Raw genomic sequence first — 21,796 nt, forward strand, 5'->3', positions numbered from 1 at the left:
AAGCAAAGGACAATCAGGCAGCAATGGATGTGAAGAGTCTACATGCACATAGTTAAGTAGCAATATTCCTTCTTCCAGTGATCTTTATTCTCACAAATGTTGTTAGTTAATAGAATAAAAATCAGAATAGAAAACACACAAATAATTTCAAGTATAAATGACAAGTTGATCTTAGAAAGAATTCCATGTGTAAATAATTGAAAAGAATATTCTCTTCAGTAAACAACACATAAAACACTAGATATGAATATGTAAACAAAAATAGAAGTGATCAGTTAGAAACCTAACTTACACCATAATAAAAATTAACTCAAAGTAAATTTATGAACTACATGCATTGACTGGATTTATAAAATTTCTAGAGTTGGTTCTAGCATTTGGCTGTGTAATGGTGTTTTGGATTCATCATATCAAAACAACACACAATAAATTAAAAATAATCAATCTGAAATACATGAAACTAATGTTCTGTGAAGAAGGGAAGACTTAATAACAACCAGAAGGTAACTAATAAAGCAGGAGAACATATTTCTAAGCCATTTAATTGGTAAGCTTTAATATGAAAACCATATAAAGAACTTCTACAACTTAATACAAACAACAATGTCAAACACTAAAAAGTAGTCTTCTGACTTGAACAACTATTCCTCAGGAAAATACATAAAATTCTTAATAAGTATACAAAAATGATCAACATCATCAACTATCAGGGAAATACAAATTTAAACTAAAATGTGATGTGGTTGATATATTGTGTACCCCAAATAAAGCTTTCCTGGGGATCAGAAAAATCCCATGTTTTTGGATATGTAGGATCAGCAAAGTAAATGGCATTCTATGCAAAAACAATCTACAGATTCAATGCAATCCCCATCAAAATCTCTCAATGCACTCTTCACCGACCTAGAAAGAAAAACACTCAACTTCAAATGGTATTTAAAAAAAAACAAACAGGATAGCTAAAACAATCCTTTACAATAAAACTACTTCAGGGGGTATCACCATCCCTGATTTCAAGCTCTCCTATAGAGCAATGATAATAAAAACAGCTTAGTAGTCTAATAAAAAGTGGCATGTGGGCCAATGGAATCAAATTGAAGACCCAGACATTAACCCAAACATAGATGAACACCAAGAAGCCAAAACTGTACAGTGGAAAATAGAAAGCAACCTCAACAAATGGTGCTGACATAACTGGATGTCACCATGTAGAAGATTGCAAATAGATTCATATCTAAGGCTATACACAAAACTCAAGTCCAAATGGATCAAAGACTTTAACATAAATCCAGTTACACTGAACTTGATAAAAGAGAGAGTGGGAAGTAGCCTTGAATGCATTGGCACTGGAAACTATTTCCTAAATATAACATCAGTAGCACAGACACTGAGAGCAACAATTAATAAATAGGATCTCTTGAAACTGAGAATTTTCTGAAAGACAAAGGACACTTCCTGAGAATCAGAAACAAAACATCCACTAGATTAGAAATAGAGGCCAATGGTGGCACACATGCCTTTAATCACTCAGGAGGCAGAGGTCCATTAGGAGCTCTGTGAGTTCAAGGCCACATTGAGATCAGAGCCAGGCATGGTGGCACACACCTTTAGTCCCAGCACTGGAGATCTCATGTTTTTGATTGGGAAGTACAAATACCTTTAATTCAAGAAAGTGATGGCAGGAAGCAGAAAGGTATATAATGCATGAGGACCAGGAGCTAGACGCTTTAGAGAAATTCAGCTGAGATCCATTGAGAAGACTCAGAGACTTTCAGTATGAGGATTCATGGAAACAGGATCGGCTTAGAATTTGGTGAGGTGAAGTTGGCTGTTGCTTCTTCTGTTTCTCTGATTTTTTATAATTTAACCCAATATCTGGTTCTGTTTTTTTTATTAGTAAGACTATTTAGAGATTTGTCTTACAATGTGATATCTTACACCAATTAGGACAAATTTTGTTTAAAGAAATGAAGATTATGCACTCCTCTCTCTCTCTCTCTCTCTCTCTCTCTCTCTCTCTCTCTCTCTCTCTCTCTCTCTCTCGTGTGTGTGTGTGTGTGTCTGTCTGTGTGTGTGTGTGAATGTAAGAAAAGGTACATGTATATGGCCATGATCAAATCATAAGAAGTCCCTCTAAATTCAAAGAAAATCACTGAATGTAGTCTTAATATTTCTTTTTTTGTACATGTTAAAAACTCAAGATGTTGAGAATATATTTGAACTTTTATTTTCCTTGCAAGAATTCACTCAATAGTCTAAACATTGTAACAAACTCCATCCAGAGACAGATAAGTAAATATAGAAAATTTGATGCATGTGTTCTATGAGAATGATAAGAGAATGCTATTCAGACATTTAGAAAGAGACTGTGGCTTTTTTGATACCACATATGATCCTCAGAGTCATTGTCTTAAAAATCTGCTTGTATAAATACAAATAGTGCCTGATCCTTTCATATGATTTATGTAAGAATCAAGTTGATAAATCAATAAGTAGAGTAATTATTTCCAAGGGCTGAAGGTGGGAGAAAGTGGGGGCTGTTTATGTTTAGATTCAAGGTTTAGTGAAAAATTTAAAGGGGTCTACTGTACAACCTAGTTCCTGAAGTTACAAATGTTATATCAAAAAATTGTTAGAAAAGTTGATATCATGTTAAATATCTTTTACCACACAAGAACATACACACATTTGAAAAAAGAAAGTGGCACATAATAAAGGTTTGAGAAATGTCAAGATGGTTTATTTTTTGACTGTTATAATATGTATAATAATATAATATATGATATCACAGACCATTGTATATGTCCAAACTTACCATAACATATTCAATATGTCCAGTCATATGCAGTAACATATCAGTTTATGTTTCTATAGAAAGAGTAAAAGTATCTAGTTTCTCATGTTTAGTATATTTTACATTCACTTAAAATACATGAGTTTCCTTTTGGAAAGTTCTTCTTCAGGCTTTCTTAAATATCATAATTAACATCATAAATATGACACCTTGATATGTGTATGTTTTGGCAAACCAAAAGGGAAAATAACTTGACTAAATGAAATGCAACCAGACAAAGGAAGCTTAAAAGTGTGGAAAGAAGTGAGCATAACATATAAGAAGGAAGAATTAATATTCCTTAAAAATGCTGCAGCTTTTAAAAGTATTTGCCAGGTTTAATTTACATAAATTTACATTAATTTTTAACAAAAAATTAATGTTTCATTTATTACAGGCTGACATTAAAATTCAAATTGTAAATAACTCATATTTGAAATAGTATTTAGTCTATAATATCTATATTACCAAAATAACTTATTAATAAAACTTCTCACTATGCTTGCTATTTTTTGTTTTAGTAATTTATTTCCTTGCAATTCAATTTAAACTGTAGAGAGAATATTTTAATATATCATTCTTCAATGTGATTATGACTTATACAATGGAAAATGTTTCAGCTTTGTCATAATCATGTAGCATTTAAGAAAAATCTTGAATGAATGTAATAATGTATAAGATTCATGTTTGCATTAAAAATATCCTGACCTGATCCAAGTATCAGGGAATATAGGTTTAGAATATATAGAATATATAACATATCAAGGAATATAGTATAAGCCTATAGAACAAAAAATTGTATGGCATGAAGATCTTCCTACATTCTGTTACTTGTAATATGAAATAAATATTAATATTTAGACAAATAATCTTGGCATGATTTCAGTTACTGTAGAAATCATGGTTATAATATACCTGTCAGAATGCCTAAGATCAAAAACACTGAAGACAACTTATGTTGGAGAGGATGTGGAGCAAGGGGAACACTGCTCCACTGTTGGTGGGAATGCAGACTTATATAGCCACTTTGGAAATCAATATGGTGCTTTCTTAGAAAATTGGCAATCAACCTCCCTCAAGATCTAGCTATACCACTCTTAGGCATATATCCAAGGAATGCTCAATCATACCACAAGGACATATGCTCAACTATGTTCATAGCAGCATTACTTTAATAGCCAGAACCTGGAAAAACCTACATTCCCTTCAACTGAAGAATGGATAAATAAAATGTGGTACATATACACAATGGAGTACTACTCAGCAGAGAAAAACAGTGACATCATGCGGTTAGCAGGCAAATGGATGGAACTAGAAAATATCATCCTGAGTGAGGTAACCTAGATTCAGAAAGACAAACATGGCATGTACTCACTCATAAGTGGATACTAGATGTAAAGCAAAGGATAACCAGACTGCAAATCACAACTCCAGGGCGGCTACCTAGTAAAGAGGACCCTAAGAAATACACAGGGATCACCCAACAACAGAGAAATGAATGAGATCTAAATGAGCAAACTGGGGGTGGGGGAGAAATGGAGGGCAAGGGTTGGGAAAAAGAGAACTTAGGGGAGAAGGAGGTCCCTAATAGAGTGGGAGAACAAGGAAAGAGATACCATGATAAATGAAGACCCCAGGGGAATAGGGGGAAGGAGAGTGCTAGAGAGGTCCCCAAAAATCCACAAAGATACCTCCACTATAGACTACTGGCAATGGTTGAGAGAGTGCCTGAGCTGACCTGCTCTGGTGATTGGATGGCCAAACACCCTAACTGTCATGATAGAACTCTCATCCACTGACTAATGGAAGCAGATGCAGATAGATCCATGGCCAAGCCCCAGGTGGAGCTCCAGAAGCCCCATCAGTGAGAGAGAGAAGGGATTATAGGAGCAAGAGATATTGAGACCATGACTGGAAAAAGCACAGGGACAAACAGCCAAACTAGTGGAAACACATGACTGTGAACCAATAGCTGAGGAGCCCCCAAGGAACTGGACCAGGCCCTCTGGATAAGTGAGACAGTTGATTAGCTTGAACTGTTTAGGAGGCTCCCAGGCAGTGGGACCAGGACCTGTCCTTTGTGTATGAGCTGGCTTTTTGGAATCTAGGGCCTATGCTGAGACACTTTGCTCAGACTTGGTGTAGGGAGGAGGGGACTGGACCTGCCCCAATGGAATCTACCAGCTAGGCTGACTCCCCAGGGGAGACCTTGCCTTGTAGGAGGTGGGAATGGGGAGTGGAGGGGGGGAGGCTGGAGGGGGGAGGGAGGACAGGGGAATCTGTGGCTGATATGTAAAATTAAATTAATTATAAAAGAAAAATAGTTTTTTAAAAAAAGAAATCATGGTTATAATTTCCTACAAGTGAGGTTTTGAAAACGTTGGTGAAAGCAGGCATGTGACAACATGATTATTACAAATCTCTGAGGGAGTGCTGCTTCACTCCTTTAAGCTTTCGTTTGTAAGATGAATTGCTAAGCTGTCTTATGAATAAAAAAAAAAATCCCAGAGCCAGATATTGGGGTGAAAACTGAGAGACCAGAGGAATAGGACAAGGCATAGCCAACCTCACCTTACCAACTCCTCAGCCTCCAGAGTGAGATACTTCCTGTATACTCACACCTATGTCCTTTCTGTGCCCTGCCATCTCACTTCCTCTCCCTTGCCAGCTACATCACTTCCTCTTCCTTCCGAGCTCTATCACTTTCTGTCTGTCTGCACAGACCTCTTGTGTACAGCTCTCCAGACTTCTATGGTTAACTAGTGCTGGGTATTAAAAGTGTGTGCCACCATTCCTGGATCTGTTGCCAGTGTGGCCTTGAACTCACTGAGATCCAGGTGACTCTCTGCCTCCAGAATGCTAGGATTAAGCATATGTGTTCCCACTGCCTGGCCTCTATGTTTAATATAGTGGCTGGCTTTTTCCTCTGATCTCCATGCAAGCTTCATTTATTTGAGCACTGTGATGATATTTTAATTGTGCTGAAATGTGATTTTATTTGTATGTTAATAAAGAAAGTTTGCCTGGAGATCAGAGGTCATAGTGAGCCAGGAATAGAAGTGAGGTGGTGGCAGCCCATACCCTTAATCTGATGACATGGCAAGCAGAGTCTCTGTGTGGTCAAGGACACAGCCAAGTGTGGTGAGAAGAGCCTTTAATCTCAGTACCAACTATAGAGATCAGGAGGTCTGTATAGACAGGCAGTGACGAGGAAGTCATTTGGCTGGGCTTAGAGTCAATGAGAAGGCAGAATAGGAAAGCAATAAAAACACAAGTCACACAGGATGAAATTCTCTCTAGGGAAGCCAGAGAGGTAAGCCAGATGGTGGCCAGGTAGTAAGATAAGGTAGTCATGGCTATTGCTCTGATCTTTTTGTCTATTAACTCTGTATTTGACTTTGTGTTTCTTATTTAATAAGACTGTTTAGAATTTCATCTACAGAGCACAAATAAAATATCACCACATTCCTTTCTACACAGTATTCATCCAACTGTTCACACACAATTGTCAATCCAAAATATACCAGAAGGCTAGCTCACAATAAATTACTTTTACTAATGGACATGAAAATCATCTAATAATTGACTGAGTGTATTAACTTTAATCATTATTTGACAATGAAATACTTTCAATAACACCTCATTGAACTTTCACCAATCCAAATGTCTTTCTTAAACTAATGTAAATATATACTCATTATATTTTTTAAGTTTAACTTTAGTTTTTCAGAACAACTTATTCCTTCTTATTAGGAAACTTAAGTTTATAATAAAACACTGTTCATAATGACAAGCACAATGCCATACAGACCCCTCAAGCCTTTTCATATGAATTAAATGAAGGTTTATGGCAATGAATAGGATCTCTCTAATTGCCCCTTTTAGTAGTCTTTGGGTAACGTCAATTCTATTATTTGAATTCTTGACCTTGATTATTGCCCCCCTCTTTCTCTCGATCTCTGTCTCATCTCTATCTCTCTGTCACACTCTGCTCTCCACAACTTTTCTATTATCCATGTACTTTATTAATCCATTTAGCTCATGATGACATTAAACTTGATCCTCTTGCCATAGCCTAGTTAGTCCTGATATTATAAGTATGTACCAACAAACTGAGTTTTATTTTATTATTTTAATGCATGCTATAGGGAGACATATATTATTTAGATTTCTGTGACTTATTTCATGTAACATGAAAGTCCCAAATATATTCTGCCTTGATAAATATTGCAGTCTTCTATTCTTTTTGCACATTTCTTTCCACTACTCATCATTAAATGTTATCTAGATCATTTACATATTTTGTTTATATTGATAAACACTGGAATACATGCATTAATTTCTCATTATACTTTTGATTTCCTTGATGATTGATAGCATTCGGAGTTTGTCACAAATATTTGATGTTCCTTTGCATACTATACTTCCTTTGGATAAGTATATAGTTGAGTTTGTATCTCTTCTTTGTTTTTTGTTGGGGTTATTGGGTTATTTGATTGTTTAGGTTCTGCTATTCAGTTAAAAGAGTCCCTGGTATATTTTTTAAACTAATCAGAAGAGTTTGTCAATGTTAGCATTGCAAACATATAGAATATTTAATGAGAATAAAGACTCCAGAAACAAATCCATCCTTATGCAGTCAACTTGGCTTTGACAAGCCTGATAATAGTCAGAAAGATAATGATAATCTCAAGGACAAATGATACTGTAGAAACTGGATATCTACCTGCTAAAGTATGAAAGCATACTCTCAGATCACATAAAAACATTAATATAATGTAGATTATAAACCTTAATACAAAACCTGAAAATAAAACTCCTAGTGGAAATAAGAATAAACACAAGGACAAAGTTCCTCGATGTTATCATAGGCATGTCAGTGTTATGATGTCAAGCCACAGAGATTGAAAACAAAAGCAGATAGGTAAGGTTATATCAAAAAGAACACCAGCTGTGAAACAAAATATTACTGGAGTAATAGATGTTCTATGTGATAGAAAAAATATTTACAAGATATACATATATATATATATATATATATATAGTCATAATGTAAAAATTTTCCTTCATATATACAGAGGTTCAAACAAATGCAAAATTCTTACACCACAAGACACTGAAGAAAAGAATGTTGCTTTCTAAAACTGTTATCCTAAGTGCAATTACACACATGTACTCACACAGACACAAATGCACACTTTCAACATTTAACACAAACATCATTAACAATCTCTTGAAAGTTATGTTTCCATAACATGTCAGAAAAAATGCTTTGTAATCTGTAGCAGTAATTGAAATTCTGCTGTTCAAAACTGAATTCTACTGTGGAAAGCCTGGAAGGTTACAGATCTTTTTACATTTTTTCCCTCAGTTTGTTTCATAAACTTTAAAGCATCCAAATTCAAATAACCATTAAGTCCTGTTCATCACCTGCTCAAAGTTATGTTGGAGAAAGATGTTATGCTCTCAAATATTTCATTCTCAATTTATAACACTGTAACCAAGAGATGGATATAGCATTTTACAAATAATTCTAGGTTATACAACTATTGCATGGTAATCAACAAACATTTCACAAAAATAAAATGACACATATTGTTTAAAACTTTTTTGTATTCAGGATATTGTATATAGTAAGAGATATTTTATAACTCAATATATTGAAAGGAGCAGTGCATTAATTTTGTAGCACTGGGAATTTATATTTTTAAAAATTTGCTTATGATGTCAATAAAAATCTCTTTTCATATTAAAAGTATGTTAATGACTTACCTATACATGTAATTATCTTCAATGTTGTGAAAAAGTCATCTTTCTTTATTTGTTTGTAATCAGAATTGAAGCAGTCTAGATATAGATCCAATCAGAGGACATTCCTAACAAGTTCCAATAGCATGCTTCTGCAAAGACCAAGCAGATGCCATAACAGGCTGCTCAGTATTCTCTCAGAGATCAGTCCTCAATTTCAGTTTCCTGAGACTTGAGCAAGCAGTTTCTAGGAGGGCCATGAACAAAAGACATAGTCCTTGCAGTAGTTCCCTTTCTGCACATATTCTGACTGCTCAAGGTTCAGCCAAGTATTTACTGTCTGGGATCCCTCACCAACTTAGAACTATGTGCATGAGTCAAGGACAGAGCTGAGCCACTGAGTCAGGCCCCACCATCAGTATGTGCAAGACCAGCCAGCCTCCATGGCAGCTCAAGGACACAACCTGGAACTTGTCCAGGTCTGCCCAAAAATGATAACTATAACCCCCAGCCAGTAAATTCAAAGGTCACATACCCTCACCCAACCATATGACGTGAAGGTTTGTACCACCCAGCTTATGGTTTTTCCCTTTAAAAACCTTGGGACACAAGCACAACACTTCTTCAAGAATAGTATCTTATGAGAAAGTCTGCAGTATTTTTGTTTTCATTTTTACCCTTATTTTTATCTACTTTCATCAGTAAATTAAATGTTATTACTGTGTTTTAAAAATCTATATATAACTTCAATGGTATCTATATATTATACATATATAACATAGATTATTATGTCCATGTTGTGGCCACATCGTGAGACCCCTGAGCAAGACCACCACAGAGCTGATATCTGATGCAAAACACACAGGGGTTTATTGATAATAAGCAAGCCTGGGCTTGGTCTGTGTCCAACACTCGACACAGCTGGTGGAGGAGGATGGCCCTGAGCTCCCAGGGTGAGGGGCCTTTAAAGGGAAAAACTGTAAGCAAGGTGGTACAAGCTTTGGCATCATATGATTGGCAGAGGGTGTGTTACCTTTGAATTTACTGGTTAGGGGTTACAGTTATCATTTTGTGGGGAGGCTGGCTGGCCTTGCATATTCACATTGACCCATGCTTGGAGCTCTAAGTTGGTGACGGGTCCCAGACAGTAAACCATTGACTGAACATTGAGTGGTCAGAGTACATGCAGAAAGGGAGCTACTGCAAAGGACTATGTCACAGCCTCCCAGCAACTGCTTGCTTAAGTCTCAGGAAACTGAAATTGAGTCTTGATCTCTGAGAGAAGACTGAGCAGTCTGTTATGGCATCTACTTGGTCTTTTCATGCAGATTCGAGTATACTGATTGTTATACATTAAATGTAATTTGTTCTTTGTAAATCATTAATGCTTAGTTCTATAGCCCATTTTTAATTGGACTGTTGGGCATTTTGATGTCTAATTTCTTGAGTTCCTTACATATTCTGGATATCAGTCCTATGTCACATGTGGGGTTGGTGAAGATCTTTTCCCATTCTGTAGGCTGTCGCTTTGCCTTGTTAACCACATCCTTTGCTCTACAAAAGCTTCTCAGTTTCAAGAGGTCCCATTGATTGATTGTTTCTCTCAGTGTCTGTGCTACTGGTGTTATATTTAGGAAGTGATCTCCTATGCCAATTCGTTCAAGACTACTTCCTACTTACTCTTCTAGCAGGTTCAGAGTAGCTGGGTTTATGTTGAGGTCCTTGAAGTGGACTTAAGTTTTGTGCAGAGTGACAGATATGGATCTATTTGCAGCCTTCTACATGTTGATATCCAGTTATGCCAGCACCATTTGTTGAGGATGCTTTCTTTTTTCCATTGTATACTTTTGGCTTCTTTGTCAAAAATTATATGTTCATAGGTGTGCAGATTAATGTCAGGGTCTTCAATTCGATTCCATTGGTCCACATGTCAGTTTTTATGCCAATACAAAGCTGTTTTTATTACTGTAGCTCTATAGTAGAGCTTGAAGTCAGGGATTGTGATGCCTCCAGAAGTTGTTTTATTATACAGGATTCTTTTGGCTATCCTGGGTTTTTTGTTTTTCTATATGAAGTTGAGTATTATTCTTTCCAGGTCTGTGAAGGATTGTGTTGGTATTTTGATGGGGATTTCATTGAATCTGTAGATTGCTTTTGGTAAAATTGCCATTTTTACTATGTTAGTCCTGCCTATCCATGAGCATGGGAGATCTTTCCATTTTTCTGTCATCTTCTTCAATTTCTTTTTTTCAGAGACTTTAAGTTCTTGTCATATAGGTCCTTCACTTGCTTGGTTAGTGTTACCCCAAGGTATTTTATGTCATTTGTGGCTATTGTAAAGGGTGATGTATCTCTGATTTCCTTCTCAGCTTCTTTGTTAATTGTATATAGGAGGGCTACTGATTTTTTTTTAGTTGATCTTGTATCCTGCTATGTTGCTGAAGGTGTTTATAATCTGTATCAGTTCCTTGGTGGAATCTTTGGGGTCACTCAAGTATACTATCATGTCATCTGCAAATAGGGAAAGTTTGACTTCTTCCTTTCCAATTTGTATCCCCCACGGGGATTGCCCAATGATGGAGAAATGGCTGAGATCTACATGAACAGCCTGGACATGAGTGGGAGTAATGAAGGGTGAGGGTCGAGGGAAAGAGAGGTTGTAGGAGCAGGAGAACCCAGCTGGATCAAGAACAGAAAAGGAGAACAAGGAATAGGAGACCATGGTAAATGAAGACCACATAAGAATAGGAAGAAGCAAAGTGCTAGAGAGGCCCACAGAAATCCACAAAGATACCCCCACAATAGACTGCTGGCAATGGTTGAGAGACAGCCCGAACTGACCTACTCTGGTGATGGGATGGCCAAGCACCCTAATTCTCGTGCTAGAAACCCCATCCAAGGACTGAGGAATCTGGATGTAGAGATCCACAGCTAGGCCCCTGGTGGAGCCTGGGAGTCTAATTAGCGAGAAAGAGGAGGGTTTAAATGTTCGAGAATTGTTGAAACCAAGGTTGGATAAAGCACAGGGACAAATAGCCAAACAATTGGAAACACATGAACTATGAACCAAAGGCTGAGGGGCCCCCAACTGGATCAGGCCCTCTGAATGGGTGAGGCAGTCGATTGGCTTGATCTGTTTGGGAGGCATCCAGGCAGTGGTACTGGGTCCTGTGCTCATTTCATGAGTTGGCTGTTTGAAACCTGGGGCTTATGCAGGGATGCTTGGCTCGGCCTGGGAGGAGGGGACTGGACCTGCCTGGACTGAGTCTACCAGGTTGATCTCATTCCTCAGGGGAGGCTTTGCCCTGGAGGAGGTAGGAACAGGGTATGGGCTTGGGGGTAAGGGGAAGGGGACGGCGGGAGGGGGTAAAACAAGGGAATCCATGCCTGATATGTAGAACTGAATTGTATTGTAAAATTAAAAAAAAAATCATTAATGCTTTTTATTTGTCAGCTTTTGATACCTAATAGGGGCATTACTTCTTTTGGAGTTGTTGGTCACTAAAGTCCCATAGACCATCCCCCAGCCCCCAAACAATAAGTTATTGCCAGTGTTATCGTTTACCCTCCAGAACTTGACAAAAATACACTATTGTTGAAGACAACACATACTTGAGCATAGAACATTGCAAAAATAATAGTGCAGATCTCAAAGCATTAGCCCTACTTGCTAACTCTTATACTGCGGGAGGTTTCTATGCAAGCTACTGGAGGAGAAAAGTAATTATTAATCATACTCAACTATGAATCCTTTGAGATATAATAATGTCTTCCCTGGAAAGACATACAACTGGTGCAACATTGTCATGAATCTCATGGGAGATTCAATCATGTTGTGAAGTCCCAATCCACAGGATAAAATCCATACCTGTCACTATTGTTGGACTAAGAACCTATGACTAGACAGCTTTTAGGCCCTAAAGAAGAACTTACTATTATGATACGGCTTAATGGACATAGTATTAAATTGACTCTTGATCACATCCTTATAATCATAGATCAATACATCTCTCATACCTCATCTGTGAAGCTTCTAATTGAAATAGATTGTGATTAACACAGTAACACAAAACTTGGCTAGGTAGAGCAAAAAGGACACTGTGAATTGCTCAGCTTTAAAGGGAACATGTGTATCACAGGCTCCTCCTAAGCCTCAGAGATCGTTTTAGAAGAGGAGATAGAAAGAGTATAAGAGCCTGAGGTGGTGGAAGAAGATAAAGAAATATTATCTTCTGGACACAGCAGGACTCTGGCACACATGAACTCACTGTTTGTGACAGCATACAGAAAACCTGGGCAAGCTCAAGAAAGACCAAAACCAGACAGGAGACAGGAGGTAGACACACAACCCCACCCCAAACCACAAAGATTGACAATTATTACCTACAGGAGGGAGGAATGGTTTTCTCTAATGGTGTAGCCCTGGTAAGTCAACTAGACTCCTATAAAGACCACATATCCAAGAATATTTGGGCAGTCCAAAACTGGTCTTGAAGGGCTAATAAAAAAATGACAAACTTCAGTGGATAGTAAAGGGAGAGTTATTTGGGAAGAAATGTGGGAGATGGTGAATATGAGCAAAACATGTTTGAAACTCTGAATAAACTAATTATATAGATATAGTTATACCTTAAATAAAAAATGCTTACTTTTTAAAGTCATTAAAGCAGAAATTTCTATTAAATTTACATACTCTTTTAATTGCTTAACATACAACTTTACTAGAGTTGTTTCCATGAAAAACAGTGCAGGAATTCAACTAGCTGTGGAAAACAATGAGACAATACCAAATATTTTCTACCATTTACATGCTTCAAGTTTAAGAAAGAGCCATAGAGAACATGATCTTCAGTACAGTATTGTGGAAAATTATAAAGGCCACTCCACGTAGTTAAAAGGAAGATTTATTTAGTGGATGACTTACAAATGAAGGAATGGATAGGTTGCGGGGGTCTGGGGAAGGTGTATCGCAATCCAGCGGTGTTCTCTGGAGCTCTGCACAGTCAACCTCCACCATCCAGGGTCCAGGCACAGAGAGTGCGTACAGAGAGAGCGCGCCCATCCAGCTCTCGGGTTTCCAGCGCCTCCCCTCGCCCCGCCTCATAGGCGTGACAGTTGCCAGAGTCTCAATGGGGGTTGGAACTTCCAGATCCAAGCTGGAATGGCTACCCACTACATCTCCACCTTTTTGTCTAAATAAGAAGGTTCTAAACTAATACAAGACTATATACAAAGGAATGGTTATCAAATATTGTCCAGAAATAATGAGGGATAATGACCTAGATAAGATGTAACTACAACCAATGCATACAATATCAAGCAAGAAACACATTCTAAAATCCAGAGAAGTATAGAGCATAGGTAAACGGCATGTGATAAAGATCATTCAAAGGTGTCCTATCCTAAAGAACCTGAATCTAATACTTAATATGTTCTATCTAAGATATTATATATAGTAAGTTGTAACTATAACTGCTAGTCTTCAATCCCATCAAAAACCTGAGAAGGAACATAATGGTACCTGAGAAATGATAGACAGATGCAAGCAACTTTCGGGAATCTTGCAAGAGTAGACCAAGACAGCTGGCAGCCTGGACAGTCACCTAATGTTTCTCAGCATTGTTGGTGCATTCAAATTGGCTACAGGCCTAGAGTATCTGACAGACTATTTTCAGAAGCAGGATTTCTGAAAGACCATCTTACCCTGTCGTGGCAGAGTACAGTGGTCGTTTTCCTTGTGTCCCGCTTGTCCAGAAAGGACAGCATTGCATTTGTACTGTCAGCCATCAAGGCAAGGGCAGTTCTTTGCCCAGTAGGCCATTTTGTGCCCAAAAGACAAACTTCCAAATGGAAATGTCTTAGAAGCCCAACATTCTCTCGGGATCAATTGGTGCAGCCAGGAGCAATTGTGCCTCACGTCAACAGAATTCTAAGTTATTTAAATGCCATATTCTCTAGGTCTATGAAGTGTTTGAAGATTACCTGTCCATCTGACCTATGTATCTGTAAATCTGGATAACCTAACTAACGTAACTATAGAGATGACAGGCATTGGCGACTATAAATCTATAAGTCTTATCTACCGAAATAACCTAAGGACTAAGGCTTCACGTAAATAAGGTAAACAGTCTATAAGCAAATGTATGGTGAAGAACGATGACTTCAAAATTGTGACAATACACAAGATATTTATAACCGAGTTAGGAATATATAGTGCTATATGCAATATGACAATAATCTTAAATATATATCAATATACCGAATATCCTAACAGAAGTAGAACATATATAAAGTATGACAGATATAAATTTACATTTGTATCAATATAAAAATGTTTCAAATAAGAGTAGAAATATATATACATTATAACAAATATAGTTCTGTATTTGTATCAATATACAAATTATCTTAAACAGGAGTATAAAAATAGTTTACATTTGTATCAACATATAAGAATCTATAACAGTACAAATTACAGTGCAAATTGTCTAAGGTTGCTATTTTACTAAGTTTGTTTACTAGTATATACAATGATTTACCATCATATCTTATACCTATCCGTTCCATTTCTTCTCCCCCACCCGCCTTTTTTTTTTACAATACTGAGTTAATATTTTTTCCACCCCCAACCCTATAACCATCATCCATAACCCTGAGAATTATGAAACCTAAGGGAGAAGGGGCGTCGTTTTCTTAGAATTGCTTCCTGCCGTTTAGGGGGTGATGTTATCTCTGTTGGGTACTATGAGAAAGCTCAGATAGTTAAATCTCAGTTAGACTAACTGTAGGTTCTGCAGGAAGTTTTAGAGTAATGGGTAAGATTGTCTGAAATTCTGGCAAGAAGTATAGTATGATGATGATTACCATGGCATCATTCTGGATTGGGTAGAGTTGTTGTTGTTGGGGCCCCATCTTCCTTCTGGAGACTTCTGAGATTGCTATTGGAAAAACTTATTTGTTATCAAAAATGGGAGGTTTGGATTTAAAGAGGACGTAGCATGTAAGAAAGGATTCTGAGAAATCAAGAGTAAGCATGGAGAGAATTAGAATTTAGAAGACAATGGTCCCTTTTTATTGGTTTCCTTCTGTCTCACACCAGAGGGCTCTTCTGATACGGGATTGAAGAATCTCTCAAACTTTTGTTTTAGCAATATGCTTGGGTTTAGAGAAGGAGTGAGCCAATTCCATCTCCAAAGCCAGCTTGGCTATAATTGAATTGGAACCACAACTTTTCTAGATTGATAGAGAGAAAGATGTTAGACAGTGAGATTTTACCATGTGTAGATTGGTACCAATAGATTCTTCCTTTCTGCTGTAAATATCCGGATATCCAAGGCCTTATGAGTTTTGGAAGATGGGTATTTCCATTATCCTGGAAAGACAAAAACAGAACCCTACCCCACCCTTTGATTGTTGATTTTTTCTTACAACTTGTAGAGATGTCACATTGGTGAATGATCTTTTACTTCTTTTCATCAAGGGGTTTTTCCTGTTCGAATCGAATTTTTATTAATTTTCTTGGTATCCATAGCTTTTGTTCTCCTGCAGAAACAAAGGCAAAACCCCTTCCCCAACGTAGAACATATCCAGGTTTCCATTCTGAGGTCAGCACATTTTTGAAATAAACTGGTTGGTTTAGCTCAGGAGTTTTGTCTGTCGTCCAATGTCTCTCCGCAGCTGTTGTTCCTTTTTCATTAGCATTGAGAAAATTCAAGGTTAATAAAGCACTATGCAGTCTATTTCTAGGAGTCATTGTTACCTGTTGCTGTTTATTTAGCATATCCTTTAAAGTTCGATTGGATCTCTCTATGACGGCTTGGCCTGTGGGATTATGTGGTATACCTGTAACATGCTTTATAATATGCAAAGAACTGTCTCATTTTATTGGAGACATATGCTGGGGCATTGTCTTTCTTAATTTGTACAGGTATTCCCATGATGGCCATAACTTCTAATAGGTGTGTAATCACAGAATCAGCCTTTTCAGAACTCATAGGAGTTGCCCATTGAAATCCTGAATAGGTGTCAATGGTATGATGTACATACTTTAATCTTCCAAATTCTGCAAAATAAAACACATACAGGGCCTATGACTTGCCCTGTTTAATTCTCAAAAACCCTAAAGACAGCCTTAAATAATTTCCATAACATTATACATAAAGTCTATCACTTCAGAGAGATCACATATATAGTTTTGAAGTAAGAAATATAAACAGACATACTTAATACATAAGCCAAAGTTCTGAGCCTTTGATCAAAATACATGGTAAATAACTAGACTATTGCAAAACCTTCAGCCACTTTCGCTTCTATCCTTCTGTATTTCTTTATTGGGACTTTATTTCTTCTTTGTTATTACTTTTCACAAATTGATTTCCTCTTCTTTTCAATTCAATCTAGTTAAAAAGAATTTGTAAGTGCAATGAAAATTGTAGACCAAAATATTTATTTTATCCTCATATATTGAATGACGAAATATATTTGGCTATTATCATAATTATCCTCCAAAGGCAATAAATTTTATTAGTTATGTATCAGAATTGTCATGTATTTGGTTGGAATGCAAATTAAATTAATATACACAAATAATATCCCCTTGTTTGTGAACATATATGTTTATCTCAGGTCTTATATATTATAAATAAATTTCAGGATTTCTGTATTATAATAAAGAACAACATTCCATAACTCTTTCCACAGATAAACATTTTTATAGGGGAGGTGACAGGATCCTTTATAATTCAGTATAAGAGATAAGATAGTAAGAGAGGCATGTTCTGATCAATCAGAAAGACTTTGGAAAGTAACTAGCTATTTTTTTTTTCAATAAAGTAGCAAAACACTGTCCAACTATTTCTACATTCATTAAAAGTTTCCAGAAAACAAAGTTGAACTGGGGGTGGTGCCACACGTCTTTAATCTCAGCACTCAGGAGGCAGAGGCAGGCAGATTTCTGTGAGTTCGAGTCCAGCCTGGTCTACAGAGTGAGATCCAGGACAGGCACCAAAGCTACAGAGCAATCCTATCTCAAAAAACAAAACAAAAAGAAACAAACAAAACCCAGCTGAAAAGTATCTGACAAATTAGAAAGCATTTATGCACCTGTGAAAAATAGGCTATTTACCTTTGTTATTCTTTAAACTAGAATTTATAAAATGGAGCCAGGAGGTGGTGTCTCACGCCTTTAATCCCAGCACTTGGGAGGCAGAGGCAGGCAGATTTCTGTGAGTTCGAGGCCAGCCTGGGCTACCAAGTGAGTTCCAGGAAAGGCGCAAAGCTACATAGAGAAACCCTGTCTCGAAAAAAAAAAAAAAAATTATAAAATGGGAAGATTTATAAAGTGCATTTTGAACATTTGTTGAGTCAAAACAGGTAATTTCTCTAATGCAAATAACATGTTTTATACGCATGTATATTGAGACTTTAAGATGGTAAAGAATATAAGCTGAAAATTATACTGGGAGAAAAATCAAACTTCCATTATTGAATTTGGGAGAAAACAGCAATTGATACGTATAAATGAATTTACATACTTTTTGCCCAAAGAATACATTCAAAATATATCAAAGTATTTTTATGAGAAAATACATTTTTAAATATTTATAGATGTATCATATTCATAAACAATGCCCAAGATTCACATACGATCAAGCCAGTCGAAATCCTGGAATGGCTGGAGGAGAGGTTCATGCAGTCAACCCTTATTTTAGGAGCTACTAGCTATTGGGGAAAATTATAAAGGCCACTCCACGTAGTTAAAAGGAAGATTTATTTAGTGGATGACTTACAAATGAAGGAATGGATAGGTCGCAGGGGTCTGGGGAGGACGTATCGCAATCCAGCGGTGTTCTCTGGAGCTCTGCACGATCAATCTCCACCACCCAGGGTCCAGGCGCAGAGAGCGCGCCCAGAGCGAGCGCTTGGCCATCCAGCTCTCAGGTTTCCAGCACCTCCCCTCGCCCAGCCTCGTAGGCGTGACAGTTGCCAGAGTCTCAATGGGGGTTGGAGCTTCCATATCCAAGCTGGAATGGCTACCCACTACAACTAGCAGTTCATGGTCACTAGGACAGGAAGGATCACTTTTCTATAGGTATTCAGGCTACCTTGCTATTCTACTGAATGGACCCACACTCATGAACATACAGACATATTTGACTTAATGATTATTACCAGAGAGAGAAAGGTTTGAAAGAGAAAGGTGGGACCAGTATAAAAGCAGAACTAGAAAGAATACAAAAAAAATGATAGGAGATGTTAGATCCTAATACCTTGGATGAATGTATCAACATTATATAAAATCTTTTCTTTATAAATAGAGATATCCAAGCCCATAAATGTCATCTACTTTTGACTTTGATTCATCCGTTTCATGAAATTCACAACATTTGCGTATGTGTAATTCCTCGGGGCTTCTTTTCTCCTATAACTTCTAATGTGCCTATACAAAGATATTGTATATATGTTTTCTATTAGGAAATAATACAAGGTGTTCTCAAATGACCCTACAAACCATATAAATAGAAAATGAAATCCATGAAGGTGCTTCCCTGTGATTTACTAAACTTAAAGTTTCTATTTTTTCTCACAGCATCAAAATTTAGAAAGTGTTATTTAACAAAGTGACTTTGGTCTGCACTCCTGTCCTTTCAACATGCTCTAGTAATGTGGCTTAGCAGCAGGGATTTTTGCCATTGACTCTTACTACAGCAAAGAACTCTCAAAAGGGCAATTGTTCTGTGCGAGTCCTCAGTGGGAAATAGAAATGAACAATGTGTTGAAATGTAAATTTCCTTCAGATTTCTTATAAATCCGGTTCTACAGGGATTTCATGTTTCAAAGGAGTATTCTATATTTACTACTTCACTTGTTAAATTGTAACTCCCTGGGCCAAGATTTGTCAAATGATCAGAGAACTGTCACCACAGGGCTAATTCAGGCATGTCCCTACCCTTGTTACATGGTACTACTTTCAACCTAACACTAAGAGAGTGTATCTCAAAAAAAGTATGACAATCACTGTAAAATGGAATTCTTTATGTGTTCCCCAAATCTTTTTTTTAATCTTAAAAATAAAATAACCAATGCCTTTCTTAAGAAAGGTAACAGCCAAGGATGCATTCCTTGCATAGCTCTGCCTCCGCAGTTCAATCCAATGTGTTCATGAAGATGTTATAACAAACACATCAAAGCTGAACTAGGAGAGCAATATGTTCCCAATCTGTCTAAGTTGCAGAATGAGATCAAGGCTAGCCTTGGAAACTAAACAGAACCATCTTCAAAAATAAAATTAGGAATGTAAAAAGAAGCCTGGGAATAGCATTATATATCCCACTATAAAACGCCTTGGTTTTATGAGTAGTTCTTTAAGGAGTAAATCAATAAATAAATAAATTAATTAATTAATAAAACAAAATAAATGTCTGAAACAATTTTAATTGAAATATAATTCACATTCCAAGTTTATAAAAAATATGTAACTTATCCACATTGATGATATATCTGTAAAACATATATTGTTTTTTGGATTTGTATGAGCTTCAGAGATATTAACATCTTGAGAATTTGATGGTTTATCATGTGCTAAGTAAAGGTTTCTTTGCATTGCATGGGACATTCTGGTGAATGAGAATGAAGGAGTTTCTCCCTTCTAGTACAATAGTCACCCACTATAATAGGTCTTTTTGATCTCATTAATTTTTAAAAGTTTACAGAAGAAGAGTATTGTGAAGACATACTATAAAATATATAAATTGGATATGTGAATTTGCCATTTTTGTTTCAACAATAATGTGTATAATATTCATTCATATTGATATTGCATTATATACCTAGGGAACACACAATTATATTTATATTGATATCTGTAAGTGTGAATCTTGCTAATATAATTTATATATTATTAATTATAGAGTTATTGACTTTTGTTAAAATGTATAGGCTTCTATTGTTGTCTATAATTGCACAAAATTATAGTTAGTATACTTCTCATGTTGTATACTGCACAAGATAAGGAAAACAAAACAGACAAAATGTGCTATATGGGCTGAAGATTTTTGCAGTAGTGTGCTATGAATAGAATATTAGATGCTAATTGCATATGTATAAGAAAGCCATAACCAAACTATAATAAGGGCATGGATAGGAATGACATAGGCTTAAATAGTCAGTTATATTCAAAATGATGAACAAATATTTCAGTCATGAGTATATTTTAAAGAAGAAATAACTACATTCCCAACATATTAAACACAACACAAAGCTGTACCGAGTCTCTGATAGGCTAAATGGTATTGTCTGTATATTGCACAATATCTCAGTGGGTGCTATTACCATTAACTGAAAACATGGAAAAAAGTATTCTCTCAACTAGAGCAAGAATTATTATGAAAGGAAGCATGGAAAAAATACAAGCTCTTTACCAAACTTATGGCTTACAATTTTTTTCCATAACACTTCAACCCAGATCACAAGATACACCAATCCCACATAGCTTCTTTGGTTTCGATCCTTGCATCCTGCCTCATTTAGGAAGGCTTCCTAGCTCTTGGCTTGTTTTTAATAGATCCTTTTACAAATATCACCACATTTAGATTTTATGATTTTCTGGATTCTGCCCCTCAACTACGTCCTCATTTTATGTCTTTCCCTCTACTTTACCTGTTGCTGCCTTATTCAGTCAAGAACAGCACCTCTCAGAGAGAACTTCTTTTTCTAGCAGAGAATATTTTCTATAAACTTATGAGGGTTCCTAGCCCTGACACTTCCTCTTCCTTTTGTGCTCATCACTGTAATATTTTCACAACTTTCTCTATGATATTATCTTTGCCTGAACTTATATGCAACTTGGAGCTTGCAATTTTTCTCCCTTTCTTAGAATTTTCTGAAAATGTAGTTTGCATGTAAGATTTTTTTTCATTTTTTTAATTTTATTTTACAATACTATTCAGTTCTACATAACAGCCACAGATTCCCTTGTTCTCTCCCTTCCTGCCCCCCTCCCCTTCCCCCCAGCCCACCCCCCAATCCCACCTCCTCCAGATCAAGGTCTCCCCTGAGGACTGGGATCGACCTGATAAGGACTCAGTCCAGGCAGGTCCAGTCCCCTCCTCCCAGATTGAGCCAAGCATCCCTGCATAAGTCCCAGGTTTCAAACAGCTAACTCAACAGCTAATTCTTGCTCTAGTTGGGGGAATCTGTTGGATGTTTAGATAAATG

This window comes from Peromyscus maniculatus, chromosome 11 (assembly GCF_049852395.1).
Source record: "Peromyscus maniculatus bairdii isolate BWxNUB_F1_BW_parent chromosome 11, HU_Pman_BW_mat_3.1, whole genome shotgun sequence".
Taxonomy (NCBI): domain Eukaryota; kingdom Metazoa; phylum Chordata; class Mammalia; order Rodentia; family Cricetidae; genus Peromyscus; species Peromyscus maniculatus.